Source organism: Dipodomys merriami, unplaced genomic scaffold, assembly GCF_024711535.1.
Source record: "Dipodomys merriami isolate MVZ:Mamm:240054 unplaced genomic scaffold, mDipMer1.0.p SCAF_422, whole genome shotgun sequence".
Lineage (NCBI taxonomy): Eukaryota > Metazoa > Chordata > Mammalia > Rodentia > Heteromyidae > Dipodomys > Dipodomys merriami.
In genome coordinates, this window is record NW_027205849.1 from 58,234 (window position 1) to 72,638 (window position 14,405).

At 40.3% G+C, this 14,405-nt stretch overlaps 1 non-coding gene across 1 annotated transcript; it reads left to right on the forward strand.

The window, feature by feature from the left end:
* The first annotated feature begins 12,978 nt into the window (after positions 1-12,978).
* On the forward strand, positions 12,979-13,085 carry LOC138807628 (U6 spliceosomal RNA). Its single transcript, XR_011366214.1, has one exon. It is a non-coding gene; the product is annotated as a U6 spliceosomal RNA (small nuclear RNA).
* The last annotated feature ends 1,320 nt before the right edge of the window (positions 13,086-14,405 follow it).

Genomic DNA, 14,405 nt, shown 5'->3' on the forward strand with positions numbered 1-14,405 from the left:
ACACAGCAGAGATCATACGAATGTAACATGTGGAAAATCCATCAAGAAAGCAGGCTGTCATTTTGAAGAGAAGCATGAGCACAAATGTAGAAAGTCACCTGGATGGCATTCCTATTCATTAGAGAACTGACTCACACTAGAAAATAGAACTTAACAAATGTGTAATTACTAAATCAGAAGTCAATCTTCACTGCATCTGAGAACACATACAGCAGAGAAACAATTGAGTATAACAAATATATAAAAACATTTAGCCAGAAGTCATATGTCTACATGTAGCAAGGTTCTTTGGTATGCAGAAAAGCTTGTTTTATGCAATCCCATTTTTCTGGTTTTCCTTTGATTTGTTTCAATTCTGGATCTTTAGGAAGTTTGGACATGTGCCACAGAGACTTAGTGTTTTCCCTATCCCTTCCTGTAATATATTCAGGGTATCTGGTCATCCATTTGATCTAATTGTTACTAATCTGGTGCAGGGTGATATAGAAGGATTTAATTGTTTTCTGCATGTATAGCTAATTGTGCCAGCATCATTGGTTTCTTGTATTTTGAGATTTTGTCTCCCTTATCAAATATTTGGAGGCTACCCACAGGTCTGTGGGTTCTATTACTACTACTACTACTACTACTACTACTAGTAGTAGTAGTATGGCTTTGTTAGAGAGTTTGAGGCTTGGTATTGATATTCTTCCAGCACTGTTTTTCCCGCTATGGACTGCTTTTGCTATTCAACATCTCCAGTAATTGCATATGCATTTGGGATCATATGTAATTAAAAAATATTGTTGAGATTTTGAAGGGAATTGTGTTGAATTTGTAAATAGTTTTGTGTAGTATTGCCATTTTCATGATGATGATCCTCCCAATCCAGAGGCATAAGTTTTTTCATTTCTTTCAGTGTGCTTTAATTTCCCTTCAGGTTTTAAAAGTTTTCATCGTAGAGGTCCTTCACATCTAATTAAGTTAATTCTTAGCTTTTGTTTTTATGAGGCAGTTACAAATGGGGTTGCTTTACTGATTTCAGCCTCACTCTTCTCATTGTTGGCACACAGGAAAGTTACTGAATGTTTTGTGTTAATATTATAGCCTGCTGCTTTGCCAGTTTCCAATCAGCTCAAGTAAGTTGGGAGAGGAATCTGAGTTTCTTTCAATGCAAGATCATGTCATCTGTTCCTGAGAAGAATGTATATTCTTATGCTGCTGGGTGAGATATTCTGTAGATGTCTGTGAAGTCTAGTTGGTCAATGCAGTTCTTTAATACTAAGTTTTCTCTGATTAATTTTTGCTGGGTTGATCTCTCTATAGGTGACTTTGGTCTGTTAAAGTCACCAAAAACCAATGTGTTTGGATCTGTGCATATTACGGGGTAAGTAGTATCTGTTTGATGAAGGGGGTATTCATTTGGGGTATAGCTATTTAGGATTGTTATATCCTCCCATAGGAAAGGTCCATTTATTAGTATGTCATGGCCTTCTTAGTCTCTTCTTACTAATTATAATTTGAAGTATATTCTATCTGATATTAGTATTGCTATTCTGGCCTGCTTAGGGGGACTATTTCCTTGATAGAATTTATTCTACCCATTCACATTCAAGATACTTGTTTCTGTGGGCAAGGTGTGCCTCTTGAAGACAGATAGATGGGTCTTGTTTTTTGATTCAACTTATCAATCTATTTCATTTAATTGGGATTTAAGTCCTTGAGTATTGACAGGAGTGAAAAGTTGTGGCAATTCCTGCCATGTTACCCACCTTTCTATGGCCTGTGCCTTCTCATTCTTACTATGTTTATTTGGTTCTCTGGTAAATAGCTGTTTCTCTGACTATATCAAGACTGGGCTGGGTGCTCTTCTTTTAATTTTAATTTTATTGTATTGTAAAAGTGCAGCACAGAGGAGTTATAGTTACATGTGTAAAGTAATGAGCACATTTATTGTTGAACATCGTTACCCACTCCTTTATCTCCTACTATCCCTTCCCACCCCCACCTTGAAGTTGTCAAGTTCATTTCCAACATACTGTCTGTGAGTATCTTCGTTGCAATGGGACATCCTGTGTCTTTGTTTCCTCTACATTTTGTTATTCCCCTTCCTCTCCCCAAATTAGATAAATGTATATACAAGATGCAGGATACCAAAACGTAATACAGTGACAACAGGGGATATACTATAGGGGGAAGAACATGCAAAAAAATCACAGTATAACAAAGAAAAACTTTGTTAAAAAAAGAAAAGCTGTATCCATGTCTTGGGGCTCATTTCACTTAGCATCTTCTTATCTGTTCATATGCATATAGCTTTTGAGTGTTTCTGCTCTGATGGAGGCATAGAATTCCATTGTGTATGTATGTATGTATATATATGTAAAATATATATACACACACACCATATTTTCTTCATCCATTCATCTACTGAGGGGCGTCTGGGTTGGTTCTATATTTTAGCTATGGTGGATAATGCCGAAATAAACATAGTTGTGCTGGTAGTTTTAGTATAGCCTTGTTTGTGATTCTTTGAGAAAATGCCCAAAAGTGGGATTGCTGGGTTATAGCGGAGCTCTATGTGTAGTCTTCGGAACTCTATTTGTAGTCTTTGGAACTCTATTTGTAGTCTTTGGGTGATCTTTTTGAATCCTTTTCAGGCTCAGGGCAGTGGAGCATTTGTGGACAGGTCTGGAGGGATTAAGGTGTGCAAGGGAAGTCTTTGGTGCATCCTTTTTCACATTTCAGAAAGAAGCTGGGCTGTATGGGTCACCCCTTTAATCCTATCATTTTTGGTTAAATTGACTGTTTGAATTAATCTGGAGTGCAAGTTCCAACCGAGGTGTAATTGCTGTGGCTCAGAAATCCTATCAGAAGCTACTCTCTGATTGGTTCATATGCGATGTTCTGTGTGGGGTTGGGTTATAAAGATGCCAGTGAGCCATCCTGCTCTCCATGAGCCAGTGCTCCCAGCTCATTCATTTCCTATGGAACCGACATCTCCATGTCCTCCCTGCAGAACCTCTTGAGCCACACTGGCAAGCTAGGCCATTTGAGATGAGGGCTCTATCCTGCCTCTCTGGAGAGCTACCAATGTTCAGTGTGGGTGGAAGAGCCAGGATGTCTGAGCTTTTCAATTCAATCATTGCTCTAGAACCCCATCATGGCACTTTTGCGGTACACGTGTCCTATGCACACTCCATCAGGAATCTGGAGTAAATTCAGCCTAAAAACTGGAACAAGAGGGGCTGGGAAGGTGGCTCAGTGGTAGAGTGCTTGCCTTGCATGCCTGAGGCCCTGGGTTCGATTCCTCAGCACCACATAAGCAAAAAAAGAAAAAAAAAGCTGGAAGTGGCACTGTGGCTCAAGTGGTAGAGTGCTAGCCTTGAGCTGAAGAGCTGAGGGACAGCGCCCAGGCCCAGAATTCAGGCTCCACGACTGGACCCCAAAACTGGAACAAGATCTTGTTTTTACAACTAAATGGTGTGAGCATACCTCCATGTCTTGGGGCAGTCCTTGACTAATTTACTGTGCAAGCAATAAGTTGGTTTACAAAAGAAAGAAATTAAGTAGATGTCATTTCTCAGGTCCAAAAATAACAAAAAGCAAAAAAGTAAAGAGTATTACTTGTGCCTAGAATCCAAGCTACTCAACAAGTTAGAGAGCAAAGGATCACAGATCAAAATGATCCTGAACAGGAAACTCATCTCCAGTGAATCAGAAGAAATCCAGAAGTGGAACTGTGGCTCAAAATGGTAAACCACTTGAGTAAGACAGCTTAGGGACAACACCCCAGCTCCAAGTTCAAGCCCAGAATTGATCAAGAAAAGAATAAATCATCCCTCAGGTTGGTGATTCACACCTGTTGATGAGATCTGAGGATCACAGTTAAAAGCCAATCAACCCAAGAATGACAGATAGTTATCTTCAATTACCCAATGAAAAGTTGGAAGTAGAGTCTGTGGGTCACCTGGTAGAGTGCCAGCCTTGAATGGAAAAAGCTGAGGGTGGACAGTGACCAAGCCATGCATTCAAGTCCCATTCCTGGCACACAACACAGACACACACACAGAAGAAGCAAAAGAGAAACAACAAGCTAAACTTAAATAGCTTCTTGAGATTGGAACATCAGTAAAATACTATTTCTCATTTTTAAAATCAGATGATGAGCAACATGTCAGCTGTATGTAGTGTAATGAACACCATGGGAACTCTCATAGTCCATGGGAAGGGCAATGCACACCCATCCTAAATACCAGAAATAACCTAACACATGTGAGTAAAAAATATCTAAAGCTGCTGATCACAGGAGACTCATGACTATAAACCTGATGTCTGCGGATTGAGCCTTGAAACCAGCCTCAGAATAAAATTCCATAAGATTCTTATCCCCAAATCACCACAACAAATGTGGGAAGTAGAATTAGAGATGCGGTTCAACTGGTAGAGCAGTAGCCTTGGGAAAAGAAGCTCAGGAACAGCCCTGAGGCAATGAGTTCAAGTGTTAAAATTGGATATTTGTGATGTATATAAATTAATATAGTATGTATACATGTGCAAAATGCACACATATGTGTCAGTTGTGGGGCTTGAACTTGACCTGAGCACTGTCCTGCAGCTCTTAAGTTCAAGGCTATTGCTCTACCACTTGAGCCACAATGCCACTTCTGATTTTCTGGTGGTTTATAGGAAATAGGATATCTCACAGAGTTTTCTGTGTTGGCTGGCTTTGAACCATGATCCTCAGATCTCAGCCTTCTGAGTAGGATTATAGGTGTGTGCCACCAGCACCTGGCAAAATTCAATTTTAAGAATTGCTCTTAGGGACTGGGAAGGTGGCTTGGTGGTAGAGCGCTTGTCTTGCATGCATGAGGCCCTGGGTTCGATACCTCAGCACCACATAAACAAAAAGAAAAAAGCTGGAAGTGGTGCTGTGGCTCAAGTATAGAGCGCTAGCCTTGAGCTGAAGAGCTGAGGGACAGCGCCCAGGCCCAGCGTTCAGGCCCCCCCCAAAAAACAATTGCTCTTAGATGTAATAGGGTTGGGGGGGTATTTAATTAAGTCACTATTCATTTGAGGATGGCAGTGAACTCATTTCAAATAACAGTAAACCAATTGTGATTGAGTAGGCTTATAATTTTAATTTAAGAGGTGAAGTCAGGAAGTTCGCTAGGTTGAGAGCAACCCAACCTACATACTAAGATCCTGCCTCCAAACTAAGTTTCTGTTTATGTGCATATATGGATGTTTGTATATATCCACATTTTCAAACATGCACGCATACATGTGCATATAGATAAAATACTGCTAGGTTATTGTAAAGAATGCTCATAGCAGTGGTGAGCCAAGGAATGTGCTTAGTATCCTCTTTATATATACATACTGGTCCACATAGAAGTAGACATATTTTTGTAAAGCTGAGCACTTGAAATTTCATCTTGTTTTATGCTGCAACAGACATAAAAGTAAAGAAACAGCCAAAGGTGGTGTTTGCCTCTAAGTCTAGATATTCATGAACTGAGATGTGAAGATCAAGGAATAGAGCCACCCGAGACAGAAAAGCCTACAAGACTAGCTCCAATTAGCCACCAAAAAAGCTGAGTTGTGGACATGGGATAAGAGGTAGTGAGCTCTGAGCAAGGAAATTCAACAAGCACAAAATCTGAGTTTATAAAACAAGGTAGAAGCTGAGTTGTGGAACAAGAATTAGAGCACTAGCCTTGAGGAAAAAAAGCTCAGAAAGCCCTCAAGCCCTGAATTCACCTGCAGGCCACACAAATGCACACAAAATTGTTCAACCATATTAAAAATGTTACTGTCTACTACTCTAGAGATGGGGATGGTGGCTCAGGAGTAAAGCACGTGCTCTACATGGGTGAGGCCCAAGGTTTGAACCTTAACTACTACAAACATTAAGAAACTGGCCTTGGGGCTGGGTGGGTGGTCAGTGGTAGAGCACTTGCCTTGCATGCATGAGGCCCTGGGTTCCACATAAGCAAAAAGAAAAAAGTCGGAAGTGGCGTGGTGGCTCAAGTGGTAGAGCTCTAGCCTTGAGCTGAAGAGCTGAGGGACAGCGCCCAGGCCCAGAGTTCAGGCCCCCGGCCAGACCCATAAACACCGGCCAAAACTTTATATGTGCATTCTAACTTAAATGTTTGTTACCAAAGGTTTGATGTGGAGACTTCATCTGATGTGGTGGAAGTTGGTTGGGCTCATGGTCTATGCCAGAACTCAAAGTGGAAGGTACAAGAAAGAAAAATTTGGTAAGGAGCCAGCTGAGTAGAGGAGGGCTCTGCCAAAGTATTCATGCAACCGGCCAACCAGGCAAGCCCCTTGGGACAGGAGTGAGAAGCCCAGAGCAGGGTATGTGCTACCCCTCAGTCCACCAGCACAGCACGGCACCTGCAGCATGGGCCAAGGTGCACACATGTTTCCTGCAGGGACTGACTGTTGACACAGGGACCTGTCAGAGCAGTCAGTGGCCTAATGTAATAGTCTTGTCCTATGTAGATAAGACAATTGCTGTGGACTAGAAGAATTGGTAGTAAAACATTATTAGATGAAGTAGTAAAAATTCTTCAGGATGTGTGTGAATGTGTGTGTCCTAAGAAGAAAAGAAATTGAAAAGGAATTCTATGATAACTCAAATGACAAGTGTGGGACTTGAGTGCACAGCAAAATAAGATCCATTACAATCACAACAAATAGGTGAAAAGGAAGGGTTTCCTTCATTTATTTTTACCAACCCTTACAAATCCTTTTGTGTTCAAAATAATAAAGGCAGAAATGTTTCTGTTGATGTTTACTGTTGTACAACAGCTAGTTTATAAGTGACAGCAGAAGCATAGGGTCTCTTCTGTATGCAGCCCCTGAACTCTCTGGAAATGAGGACAATACTATTGAAAGTGAAATTATGTCACTTGTAAGTTTGTCTTTTAAATTGCAGGGGAAGCATTGACTAATTTAAATGAGCAGACTTTTTGTTTTGCTGGTCCTCTGGTTTGAACTCAGGATACAGGTGCTTTCACTGAGCTGCTTTTGCTCAAGGGTAGCATTCTACCACTTGAGCCACAGCACCACTTCTGGCTTTTCCTATGTATGAGAACCTGAGGAATAGAACCCAGTTCCTCATTCATGCAATGCAAGCACTGTACTACTTAGCTACCTTCCCTGTCCTATAAGCAGACTTTTTATGTTAAAAGAAGAAAGAATAGGGGCTGGGAAGGTGGCTCAGTGGTAGAGCACTTGCCTTGCATGCCTGAGGCCCTGGGTTCGATTCCTCAGCACCACATAAGCAAAATGAAAAAAGCCGGAAGTGGCGCTGTGGCTCAAGTGGTAGAGCGCTAGCTTTGAGCTGAAGAGCTGAGGGACAACGCCCAGGCCCAGAGTTCAGGCCCCATGACCGCCCCCCCCAAAAAAAGAAGAAGAAGAAGAAGAAGAAGAAGAAAGAATAGGTTGGTAGGCAGTATCCACTTTCCATGTGCAAGTCCCAAAGTGAAAGGAAGAAAGTAGAAAATGGAATGACAAGAAGTATTCAGTTACAACTACAAAAAAAAAAAAAATAGAAGAACAAAGGCAATGAGTAAGTAATTAGGTTTTTGTTTGGGATTGTTTCTTTTTTCTTTCAGTTGTTAGCTGTGGGGTTTAAACTCAGGGAAGGCCTGGCATATTCCCTCTGCTTTTCACTAAAGGCTGGCATGCTACCACTTCCAACCAGAATGTCACTTCTAGTTTTCTGGCATTTAATTGGTGATAAGTCACAATGAATTTTCTGCTGATGTAGTGCTGAGGCATAGAAACCAGTGCTTCATGTATGCAAGGCAAGCACTCCACTACTGAGCTACACTCCCAGCCCTGCCTCCTTTCTTAAAACAGTGTGGTTGGGGCTGGCACTGTGGCTTAGTGATAAAGTGCTTGCCTAGCATGCATGGAGCACTAAGTTTGAAATCTCAGTACCTAATAAACAACAACAGCCCCCAAATACCCTTAGAAGCACTGGTGCTGTAGCTCAAATGGTAGAGTGGTAGCCTTCAGCATAATGATATTCAGGGACAGTTCTCAAGCCCTGAGTTCTAGCCTCAGGCATGTCAAACAAGAACAACAACAACACGATGAAATGGTAGATGAAAACAAGAAACCCAATGTCAGCAAGTTTCATTGATAAACACAACACACAAACACTCACACATAGATACACACACACACACAAATACACCTTTATTAAACCATATTCACCTCTTTTTCCCTGTCTGCTCACCCTCCCTGCTCCAACTGCTACCTACATCCACTGGAGAACTTATTCTATGTTTCTGTTGTTTTGCATTCATAAAAAATTATTGTGAATATTATATATATATACATACATATGAGTGAAAATTACATAAGCCAGTATGCATGTTTGCACAATTCCACCCAGTTATTAAACCTGGTGTTTATTTCCCTATATCACATTAAAATGTACCAATGTAAGGTATTGATCTCATTGTCTGGGTGCTATCCCTTACCATTTTACCTTAAGGCTCTATCACCATTTCTACTTGTAGATTTTTTAGGTGATTAATTGTAGATAAGAGTTTCATTGACTTTTCTGAAAGGACTGGATGAAAACTCAATCCTCAGATCTTAGGTTTACCACCATGAGACACTTGTGTCCAGCACGTTTAAATAGTATTACATGCACTATGTTGTTTGTGGTATTTAGTAGTGGACTTTTGTTTGTTTTTGTGCTGGTCCTTGGCTTGAACTAATGGTCCTAAGCTGTCCCAGAGCTCTTCAGATCAAGGTGAGCACCCTACCACTTGAGTCACAGCACCACTTTTGTTTTTCCTGTGATTAATTGGGGATAAGAGTGTCACTAACTTCCCTGCCCAGGCTGGCTTTGAACTGTGATCTTCAGATCTCAGCCTCCAGACTAGCTACAATTGCAGGCGTGATCCATCAGCATCCGGTTGTACTTCAAAATAATGTATTTACCTATCTATGGAATACAAAATGGGGCTGGGAAGGTGGTTCAGTGGTAGAGTGCTTGCCTTGTATGCATGAGGCTCTGGGTTCGATTCCTCAGGACCACATAAGCAAAAAGAAAAAAAGCCAGAAGTGGTGCTGTGGCTCAAGTGGTAGAGCGCTAGCCTTGAGCTGAAGAGCTGAGGGACAGCGTCCAGGCCCAGAGTTCACACACCATGACCGGACTGCAAAAAAAAAAAAAAAAAAAAGAGATGAGGATCACTATTTACCTGTATTTGACCTATCTAAGCACAATCTTACTTCTGTCTCTTTGTGTCTCTCATTCCATGGATTCCTGTAACCATTTTCTAGCTAGTTTGTGCACTTCAATTTTTTAAACATATTTCTAATGATTTCATTACATTTCTGTGCTGCTACCATGTCTTAATTGTGTTTTGGTACAATTATCAAAAGGGAGCTGGAGCAAGGAATAGTAGTGGTGGTAGAGAGAGGTTTATCCTCCTGAGAACTAAGTTTCAGCCTCTAGAAAAGTGAGAAAACACAAATTCTTCACATCAGGCACACCTGTGTTTCATTATAACTCACTCAGCAGAACTACAAAATGGGCTAACAGTGAATCAATCCAAGTGGCTTATCACAGTGGTTAATTAAACATAAAGTAAGCACTGAAATCCTTTTGGGGTTACTAATTAAAATCCAAATGCTTATGACTCTTGCTTTTATCAGCAAAGAAAGTGGAAGTGCAGGCATGGCTCAAGTGGTAGAGTGCTAGCCTTGAACTGAAGGGCTGAGGGACAAGCTCACACCCAGAGTTCAAACCCCATGAGCGACAGTAAATAAGTGAACAAAAATTAAAAAAAATAAATACCAAACAAAACAAGATTAAGTGCGTACAATGAAAACTTTGTATACTGAAAAGATCTATCAACGAAGAAGCAAAAGCATGGTAGGAGAAAATATTTGCATATGTCTTTAAATAGATTCCTAACAAATCTGAATTAGAAAATATAAAGAAAATCCTACAAGTAAACCCCCCACAAAAAAATTTAATTTAAAATGGGAAAAATATTGAAGAGACTTTTCTAAAAAGGACATATGCAAATAGCTGATTAAAATGTAAAAGTAGTATCAATAATCAGGAGACAAATTCAAATCAAAATTACAATAAAGTATCTATTTTATACATGTTAGTGTGGCCATAGTTTTAAACAAAACAACAAAAATCCTTCCAAAGTCTAAGAAAAGCTAGGAAAGTTGTGACAACAATGTGAACCTTGGTGCATTTCTCTCAGGTATGTAAAACTATCAGAGATGGGACAATGAGTCCTAAAAAGAACCGAATATAGAATTACATAGAAATATCATCTAGTACTACTACACTTGTACATACCTTTGGGAAAAACAGAGATTTCTATAATTACCGTGAAATACAGCCTAAGAGTCAAGAAAGACAAATACCAAAAAGCAGTCCAAGAGTATTTACAGAGGTTAATTGAAGTACTTATAACACACTCACTCCTATACAACAGTCAAAGTTATGTTTTGTTTTTTTTTTTTGGGTCCGGTTGTGGGGACTGAACTCTGGGACTGGGCGCTGTCCCTCAGCTCTTCAGCTCAAGGCTAGCACTCTACCACTTGAGCCACAGCACCACTTCCGGCTTTTTTCTTTTTGCTTATGTGGTGCTGAGGAATCGAACCCAGGGCCTCAGGCATGCAAGGCAAGCACTCTACCACTGAGCCACCTTCCCAGCCCCAGTCAAAGTTATGTTTGACCACACTATTTCAGCAAATCCATTAAAACTTCATTAGGATAGTCTAATTTTATGTACGAGGCTGTGATGGCTGACCAGATTCTAGCCAACCTTTACCTTCCATGAGAAGTTACCTCCTAGGTGTCATTGAATCACATAAAAAGTGAGGCAACTTTGTCCTTGCATTAAAAAATGAGAAACAAACTAAAGCAAAACTGTACTTAACTTAGAAGGCAAGATTTGATAATCGGATAAATCTCCAAGCCATCTTTAGCTTCTTCAGAAACATGTTCCTGAAGCTGAATCTTTTTTTTTTTCTGTTCTTCAATCTTGTACACAGTTAGGTTCATAAAATGGAATGTCAAACAGAGTGAGAAATAAAAGAATCTCATCAGAGATCCTTTCTTCTTTCTTGCTATTGACCATGAGTAAAGATTCTGGAACCATGGCTTGGAGAGAAGCCAAATGAGAGAGTCAGAAAAGAACCTGTGTGATTTTACCCTAGAAGTTCCTGGTCAGAACATGATAGGTGGGCTGGAAAAGCATAAAGCCTTCTTATGGGAAAAGAAACATTCCTGAATCAAGTAGAGCTTTAAAGTATCCACTAAAGACAAATCCACAGAAGAGTCAAGTCTTAAGTGTTACTAAACAATATTAACAGAAAATACACCCCAAAATGTAGGTGGTATTTCAATATTGTGATTTGCATTTTTTTATGGCTAGGGATGTTGAACATTTCTTCATTTGTCTATTGGCCATCCTTTCCTCTTCAGAGAATTTTCTCTTTAAGACTTTAGCCCACCTATTTATTAGGCAGTTGTTTCTTGGAGGATGTGTTGTTGGGGGATTTCATTTTTTGTATTCCAGGTATATTTTAGATTTATAGAAGTTCCTCAAAAGACTACACATAGAGCTCTCCTGTGATGCAGCAATCCCACAAATGATCACAAACAAGAATATCCTAAAGCTACCAGAATGACTACATTTATTGCAACATTATTTATCATAGCTAATATATGGAACTAACCCTGATGCACCTCAGTAGATGAATGGATCAAGAAAATGTGTCACACAATTGAATTCTATGCCTCCATCAGTAAGAATGAAATTGCCCCATTTATTAGGAAATGGAAAGACTTGGAAAAAATTATATTGAGTGAAGTAAGCCAGGCCCAAAGAAACATAGGTTCCATGGTTTCCCTTATAATAACTGGTATATGTGTGAGACAAGCAGAAACGGTTAGATAAGTTGATGTTAGGGGAAATAAAACTGAAGATAAGGACACCAATGTTTTTTCTTGCTTCCTATTATTGCTAATATATATATAAGATGATTTCTTTGTTGCTTTGTATGTCTCTACCATGGTATAATCCTTGTTTTCACTGTATTTGATATGGATATAATTTGTGGAGGGGAAGGGAAAAATTGTTTAAATAGAGATATAGGTGTACTCATTCCAACAATGAAAAGTACAAGATGTTATGTTGTAAAATGAATTTTACAAGTTTGGTGGGGGGTGTGGGAGATGGGAGGGCAGGGATGGTAAGAGGAAACAAAGGAGGAGGCAACAATGCTAGATAGGAAGTGTACTCATTACTTTGCTCCTGTAATTGTAACCCTTGGGTTTGGTATTTTCACAACAACAACAAAAGTAAAAAAATGGCTTTTACAAGAAGTATACTCTTTATCTATTTAGAAAATGATGCAGAGGCTGTAACATTTAATAAAGTGATTTAAAAAAATCAGTAATATTAAGTAAGGAGGTCAGGCCTGGCTGGTGCCATATTGGCCTCAAGGTAGATGGTTGGGTCTGCCATCTTGTATTCATGCTCGGGGAAGGAAATGACAACATTCATCACCTGCCTCCCAGATGATGGATGTGCCTGGATCCCTGGAAGCAGGGGTGAGCATTTGGCTGATATGTTACTCAATCTGTTATTCCAGTGCTTGGGACTGGGAGTTTCCTGTGGACCTGCCCCCTGCTCCGGCCCTATTTAGGTTGGACCATCAGTGGCACCAGACACCATGCCACATGTCTCTGTGATCCTGTCCTGTGTCCTGTCTCCTGGCTTGTCTCTGGTAATCATGGTGTCCCAATTCCCAATTCAGTGCTGTATTGGTTTGTTGGTATTGTTTTTATTCTTTATTTTTTCCCTTTCTGGCCTGTTGCCAAGCTGTCTAAGTGTATTTGTGGACAGCAATACTTTGTTACAACGGGCTGCTTGCAGACTGCTACCGGTGTAATAAAGATACCAGTATTCCATCTTCCAAAATATGGCTTCTGTGCTCACTTCGGCAGCACATTGGCTGAAATTGGAACGATACAGAGAAGATTAGCATGGTCCCTGTTTAAGAATGACACACAAATTCGTGAAACGTTCCATATTTTTACAAAATAGTGTTCTAAACGTACCAAGAGCCTAATTACATCATTTATACAATAAAAAATGTGACTTCTGGGATAATTCACCTTACAACAAATATGCTGTCTTCATTTACATAAACACAAAGTTTGACCTAAAGTTAGAATTTCTAGAGCCAAGATAGATCCCTCTGTATAGTTATGTATTTAAACGTAGCCTGGATGCATTTAGAAAAAATGTCTGTGTTACATCAGAAAGTGCTTAATTAGTAAACCAAGACCAAGACTCCAGATCCTATATAAGCCAGTCATTCTAGATAAGTCCAGAGCTGTTTGCTTCCATGAAGAGCTCTACTTTCACACTTTCATGAACAAATGTTTTTGTGACAATATGAGGTCTTCACCTCAGGAACTGATTTAACATACTTGATATTTTCTCTTTTTTTAAAGCAACACTATCACTCTACCACTTGTGCCACATCTTGATTTTTGGTGGTTAAGTAGAGATATTTCTACTGTCTTTACTGCCAGAGCTGGCTTCAAAGGAGATTCTCTCATCTTGGCCTCCATAAAAGCTAGGGATCAAAGCATGAGCCCTGTGGGCTTTTCTGAAGAAATCTTCTCTCTCTGGGAACAAGAGGTTTCATTCAGTGCTTCACCTCAGGCTTCCTGTGCCTTCAACAATTTCAGTATTTGTTATTATTGTTAAAAGAGAATCATTAGGGGCTGGGAAGGTGGCTCAGTGGTAGAGCGCTTGCCTTGCATGCTCGAGGCCCTGGGTTCGATTCCTCAGCACCACATAAGCAAAAAGAAAAAAGCCGGAAGTGGCACTGTGGCTCAAGTGGTAGAGCGCTAGCCTTGAGCTAAAGAGCTGAGGGACAGCGCCCAGGCCCAGAGTTCAGGCCCCACGACCGGACCCAAAAAAAAAAAAAAAAAAAAAAAAAAAGAGAATCATTAAATCCTGGCCATGATTCCATTAACAAGATAAGGACAGTGGACTTCACATTGCCAGATTTAGCTAGGTTGCTAGCTTAACTCCTTCCCTCACACTGTTCACCCTTCTGGTGGTCTATACAGGCCTAGTACAAAAATGGAGGGATTGGGAGGCACTTGTGCCCTTGGCCTTCCTACTTGTGGCACACACACACACACACACACACACACACACACACACACACACACACACACACACACACACACTCAGAGGCATATACCAGGCATTTGGATATAGCTCATTCTCCCATGTTTACACACTGGATGCTTTCTGAGAAGGGATGGTTCACAGAGTGGAGTCCTTCTACCTAGGCTTGTCATATAGCTGAAATTAAAAGGCGGGAACCAAAATACC